At 46.8% G+C, this 6,514-nt stretch overlaps 1 pseudogene; it reads right to left on the bottom strand.

The window, feature by feature from the left end:
• Positions 1–1,430: 1,430 nt before the first annotated feature.
• On the bottom strand, positions 1,431–1,550 carry LOC136662937 (5S ribosomal RNA; annotated as a pseudogene).
• Between the last annotated feature and the right edge of the window lie 4,964 nt (positions 1,551–6,514).

Genomic DNA, 6,514 nt, shown 5'->3' with positions numbered 1-6,514 from the left:
CTGCTGTCACCACTGAACATTGGTGGCATGTTCAGCAGTGAAACACAGAAGTACTGTACCAACTACACTATAGGTCCCCAGTCAGGTCACTACCCTCCTTAAGGGGGTAGCATCCCTGAAACACTGTGCACTCATACCTTGGGGGGTCACAACCCCCAGTTTGGGAAACACTGATCTAGACCCTCTGAAGGGACCCCAATGCTATGCTCCAACACCCAAGCTTTGGAAAGCACATTAACACACCAGTCACTCCCACAGCACCCTGGAGCCAGGCAGTCCACGGGTCTCACCCTGTTCTCTATCAGTACATGCTATGCTTCGCCATTGGGCCCTGCACCCCTGGCTGGCTTACTAGTCAGCGGTGAAAAGCAGTGGCAGCAGGACTTTGAAAATGGGCACAAATGTGGTTTAAAGACCAAATGCTCTTATGTCTATAAAATATTCCAAAGCCCAAGCCTATGCATGTCTACTCAGAAATAAGTCCCATTATAGTCATAAGAACATAAGTCCAGCTTCCTGTATCTCACAGTGGCCCACCAAATGCTTCAGGGAGCACACAAGACAACACGCAACCTGAGTCCTAGTGCCCTCCCCGGCATCCGGTCCATATCTTGTTGATAGGGCTTACTCCCAGGTAAGTGTGGATAGGATTCAGCCCCAGTCTCACTCACATACGCATACAAACAAATAGCAGCAGTGGAAGAACAGACATTGGGAACTGGGACTGTCCTTGGAAAGTTAAAGATAGATGGAGCTTAGCTTGATAAATTAACACAAGTCTTGGTTACAGACAGATGAAAATATTCTAACAGGATCTTTGAAGGACTTTTATTATTGTTTTAAATGTTTTTAATAGTTTTTATTAGGAAATTATGGCAATGCTGTTTTGCTTTTAATCACATTTGGGGGAGAAATTATCCTAGCAGGTTTATTATAAAAACAAAACCAGGAAGCTACGATAGATGCCTTTAAAGTAGTTAAAATAAATCAGGAAACATCATGTGTTGGTACTTCCTCAGCTGCTCAATCAAGAACAATCCCTGAAAATGGCCAGGCAGCTGTCTACCCCTCTCCTGATGACTATGGTGGACTAAAGCCATTTGCACATCATGTTATACAGTACATGCATACACGCGGTTTTGTGTGGACTGGCAGCACATGCATTCACTTTACACTTGAACTCAAGGGTACATCCTGCAAGTGTAGGGTACAGCTTGAGTACATTTCTGTACATAGAATGTACATGCAAACTATGTCATGTGTGAATAACCTTGTGACTGTGCAGAGAAAGCTCCCGCAGTCCCTATTTGCTGCTCCCGCCCACCCCGGTAAACAGTGTCCCGGTTTTGCCTTTGGGGTGGGTACAATGAGTTCAGTGGTGCATAATTCAGACTGGTTGGCAACCTTCAGTCTCGAAAGACTATGGTATAAGCCTACAGCACCAGGTATTCCCAGGCGATCTCCCATCCAAGTACTAACCAGGCCTGACCCTGCTTAGCTTCCGAGATCAGTCAAGATCAGGCATGTGCAGGGTAACAGTTGCAGCAGCCAAAAGTATTGGCCTGCAGTGGAAGAGAGGCATGTCAAGGCATCCTGTTTTACCAAATCCTATGCCTATTTACTTCTGATTAAACATGCATACAATCAGACTGCAAGCATTCACTCTATTAAACATGCTTAATTGCAAATTATGTATAATGGACAGCTTACTAATACACTCTGATTCTGAAACCAGTGCAGGACAAACCTTTGCAGAGTAAATGAGAACAGCATATTGCAAGCAGACAAAGGCCTGCAGCTATGTGCAATGAAGTAAGGGAGGGAGCTCTGTGATCTTTGTTGTACACAATTTACCCTCGTTTGGTCTGTGAAATGCTGGAGGTAGTCAAAGACAGAGAGACAGAGTCCCTTTACCTTAATATCTGTACAGATATGGGAATGCTGGCGAGTATAGTCTGGCATGCACAAGTGAGAACATTTGCACCTAAGCATGCCAAATGGCAACTAGGACATTCTATCTTGAAGCTGCAGTTGGGTGCTCCATCTCCTATCAATCAACTCCAATTCTGGGGACACTGATCAATCATTAAGGTTCATTACTGTCCTCCTACCAGATCACCAACCCTGATCAGGCACATCTGTAAGGCAAATCGGTTAACAATGGTGCTGAGTTCAGGTTTCTCACCAGGTTCCCCTGCAATGAGCATGATCTGCTATATTCCACTCAGCAGGCAGGACTATAGAGCCAGAAAGGTGAATTTACAGCTAGCTCCCTGATTCAATTTTCAAAGGGAAAGCCTGAGTGCTGAAATCTCCAATAGTTCTGCTGGCAGTAATTCCTTTTCATGAAGCTAACAGGGCTTGGAGCATTTCCCCTGTTCTTAGGGTGGTCCAGTTTAGATACCTTTGAAGAACCCCTGCTCTAGCGACTCACTTTGTTGTCTTGGAATGTTTTGCATAGAAAAGCCCCCTCTCCACCCACCCCCTGTGCTCACACCTTGCACCCACAGTGAATCCTCCTCTGTGCTGCGTTCCATGTCTGTCTTCATCACTCAAGGTAGAATTGTTTTTGGCTGTACAAATAGAGGGATGCCACAGCTATCCATCAAGCATATGTGTGCGGCATTAAGGAGCAGAACTCTGTACTGGCGAAACTGTGCTGAGTTTCTCTAATGTAACCCACCTGGCTCCATTATAAAACAGAAATATAGGCAATGTTTGATTGGAAGGACTGATGAAGTTGGAAAACACTGGGAGAAGCTGGGAGCCCTAAGGACCCCTTTCCTAAATCATGCCTGTTGTGACTGTTAAATGGATTGGTCCAAGCTTCTGTGACTTACCTGTAGAGTTCTACAGATAAGGACTGGCCAAAATTTGATTATTCTCATTGGCAGTAGTAACCACCGAGACTGCGCATTAGCCAAAATCACCACCAGTCCCTGCCCATCAATCAAGAAGGGAAGAGAATTCCTGCCTTTATCTTCAGGTTCTCCAGCACTGGAAAAGCTCATTGCAGCTGAGTGGCACCAGACACAGGCATGCATATATAGATCAGGCCTTTGAAGACCATCATGATTATGCAGACATAAAGAAAATATTAGTAAAATAATATTACTATTGATGTCAGATATTAGTTAAATATTAAATATTAGTAAAAGAAGCGTGTTTTAAAGAAAATAAAATATTTCTTTATGTAATTAATCTGTGGAACTCCTTGCCACAGGATGTGGTAATGGCACCTGGCCGAGATGGCTTTCAAAGGGGATTGGACAGGTTTCTAGAAGAAAAGTCCATCACAGGATGCAGACTGTGATGGGTATATGCAACGTCCTGGTTTTAGAAATAGGCTACCTCAGAATACCAGATGCAAGGGAATGGCAACAGGATGCAAGTATCATCTGTTGGGCCACTGTGTGATACAAGAAGCTTGAACCATGCAAGGAGTCGATGGGATGGGACAGAAACAAAGAGATCTATTTATCCATTGAGTATGGTCATGATCTTGGCATGTATGAGTTGCTCTCTCCGATTTTCGTAAGAACACATGAAGAGCCCCATCGGGTCAGGTCAAAGGCCCAACTACTCCCAAATCAAGTGTCTTTGCCAGGGTACCGGATGCCTCACAGCAAAGTCCTGTGCTGATCCCCCATAAACTTACCAGTGGCAGCTCTTCCTCCCCCCTCCCATCCAATAAAAGCATCACTTAGAGGTCTAGGATAGTACAGGTGCCTATGAGGGATGTGTTGGCAACCTTCAGTCTCGAAAGACTATGTTATCGCGCTCTGAATGGTGGTTCTGGAACAGCGTCTAGTGTGGCTGAAAAGGCCGATTCGGGAGTGACAATCTCTTCCACAACGGGAGCAAGTGCAGTCTGTCCCTGGTCTGTCTCCCTGGCTATGGGCCTTCCTTCTTTGCCTCTTTGCCTCAGTCTGTTGGCCAAGTGTCTCTTCAAACTGGGAAAGGCCATGCTGCACAGCCTGCCTCCAAGCGGGCCGCTCAGAGGCCAGAGTTTCCCACTTGTTGAGGTCCACTCCTAAGGCCTTCAGATCCCTCTTGCAAATGTCCTTGTATCACAGCTGTGGTCTACCTGTGGGGCACTTTCCTTGCACGAGTTCTCCATAGAGGAGATCCTTTGGGATCCGGCCATCATCCATTCTCACGACATGACCGAGCCAACGCAGGCATCTCTGTTTGACACAACATGACACAGGTCATGGTTCAGGATGTGGACTCACCTCCCTGCGTTACAATCTCTGTGCATGAACTGGAGGTTGTCCATGACTTTGTATACCTTGGCTCAACGATCTCCGACACTCTTTCTCTCGATACCGAGCTAAACAAACGCATCGGTAAAGCAGCTACCACGTTTTCCAGACTCACAAAGAGAGTCTGGTCCAACAAGAAGCTGACAGAACATACCAAGATCCAGGTCTACAGAGCTTGCGTCCTGAGTACACTTCTGTACTGCAGCGAGTCATGGACTCTTCGCTCACAACAGGAGAGGAAACTGAACGCTTTCCACATGCGCTGCCTCCGACGCATCCTCGGCATCACCTGGCAGGACAAAGTTCCAAACAACACAGTCCTGGAACGTGCTGAAATCCCTAGCATGTATGCACTGCTGAAACAGAGACGCCTGCGTTGGCTGGGTCATGTCGTGAGAATGGATGATGGCCTATGGGGGATACACCCCTTTAAATGGGGTGCCAAGTTCAGACATGGCATGACCAGCTCATACCATTGCACCCACCAGCACTGGGCAGTTCAGAGCCATGGAATCCTTCTGATGGATGTGAGCCTTCAATCAATGCCCAGCATGGTGAACTCTGCCACCACTCCAGCTGAAATCTTCCCTGTTATGGATTCCCAAAAGCCCTCTCTGTGCCTGTATCTTTGAGACCTGCCTAGCAAAGTGTCCCTCCACTTTGCTTTCCTCATCAGATCTAATTATTAGGTAGGGACAATAGCAAGATTAGGAATACAATGGCCCTTCCCTTACATTTCAATTTCTATTATTCTGCCTACAGCCAAGCCAGCATTCTCGCCAGAAATAGCCCATTGTGTTTGATCAGATTGCCATTTCATTAGTATCACTGGGCTTCTGTTATCATAATAAATTGGGAGTGCCCTTTCCGCATGTCGGGTTCTTTCAAGTGCTTTGGTTAAGGAAATATTGAATATCATTTCCCCTCTTTCTGATTCATTTCCCTTTCTGCCAACTCCCTGGGGGAACAAAAATAAAATAAAAGGTAGACTCTTTGCTTAATTTCCCCTTGAGTGAGATGTCTTAGCCAAAGGATGGACCCCCCCCCCCCCACTTATTCTCAGGTAGTTTTAATTACAATTTTTAAAAAGCATTTTTAGTGGGATAAATGTGGTCCTTAGGCTACAATGATAAGGCAGCAGTTCCTACTTCCAGCTTTGCAGGGCTCATCAAAGCGACACTTGAAGAAATGAATCTTCTTCATCCTCATACACAACTGGGGTCCATATGCACAAAGAAGTTTATTCGAGAGCTCCTTTCAATTTGAGTGCTACCGTTCTATTTATTTTGGCCCATTCAGAGGGTCCCAATTAGTTTCTAAAAACCCATTTGTTTACTTTCTTTAATTAAAAAAAAAAATCTACTCAAACTTGTTTATCACCTCTAGGACTGCAACCAGAGGCATAACTCGGGTGAAGCCTGAGGGGCACCTGCCGCAGGCAGTACGCCAAAGGAGGGGGTGCATGACTGCCCGTCAGGCTCCGCCCTTGTTAAGGAGGAGGTACTGGTGGTTCCAAACAACACAGTCCTGGAACGTGCTGGAATCCCTAGCATGTATGCACTGCTGAAACAGAGACGCCTGCATTGGCTCGGTCATGTCGTGAGAATGGATGATGGCCAGATCCCAAAGGATCTCCTCTATGGAGAACTCGTGCAAGGAAAGCACCCTACAGGTAGACCACAGCTGCGATACAAGGACATCTGCAAGAGGGATCTGAAGGCCTTAGGAGTGGACCTCAACAGATGAGAAACCCTGGCCTCTGAGCGGCCCGCTTGGAGGCAGGCTGTGCAGCATGGCCTTTCCCAGTTTGAAGAGACACTTGGCCAACAGACTGAGGCAAAGAGGCAAAGAAGGAAGGCCCATAGCCAGGGAGACAGACCAGGGACAGACTGCACTTGCTCCCAGTGTGGAAGGGATTGTCACTCCCGAATCGGCCTTTTCAGCCACACTAGATGCTGTTCCAGAACCACCATTCAGAGCGCGATACCAGAGTCTTTCAAGACTGAAGGTTGCCAACAAAAACTGGTGGCTTCACACCACCTTTCCTTCTCTTTCAAAGGGGAGCTTCTGCAGGAGAAGGAACAGGGGGGCAACAGCACTGCAGAAAGCACCTCCTCCTTTGGTGAGAGCCCAGCAGTGACTCCTACAAGGAGTGCAACTGCAGTTGCTTCCAGGTTCTCCCTGGAGGAGGAAGCACTGGTGGTTTTGCACCCCTGTTCCTCCATGGTGTCATGTGACGTCGTGACAAC

This window comes from Tiliqua scincoides, chromosome 11 (genome assembly GCF_035046505.1).
Source record: "Tiliqua scincoides isolate rTilSci1 chromosome 11, rTilSci1.hap2, whole genome shotgun sequence".
In the NCBI taxonomy this organism is placed as follows: domain Eukaryota; kingdom Metazoa; phylum Chordata; class Lepidosauria; order Squamata; family Scincidae; genus Tiliqua; species Tiliqua scincoides.
The sequence above is the reverse complement of the archived record's forward strand: the minus strand, read 5'-3'. Positions and strand labels throughout refer to the sequence as shown.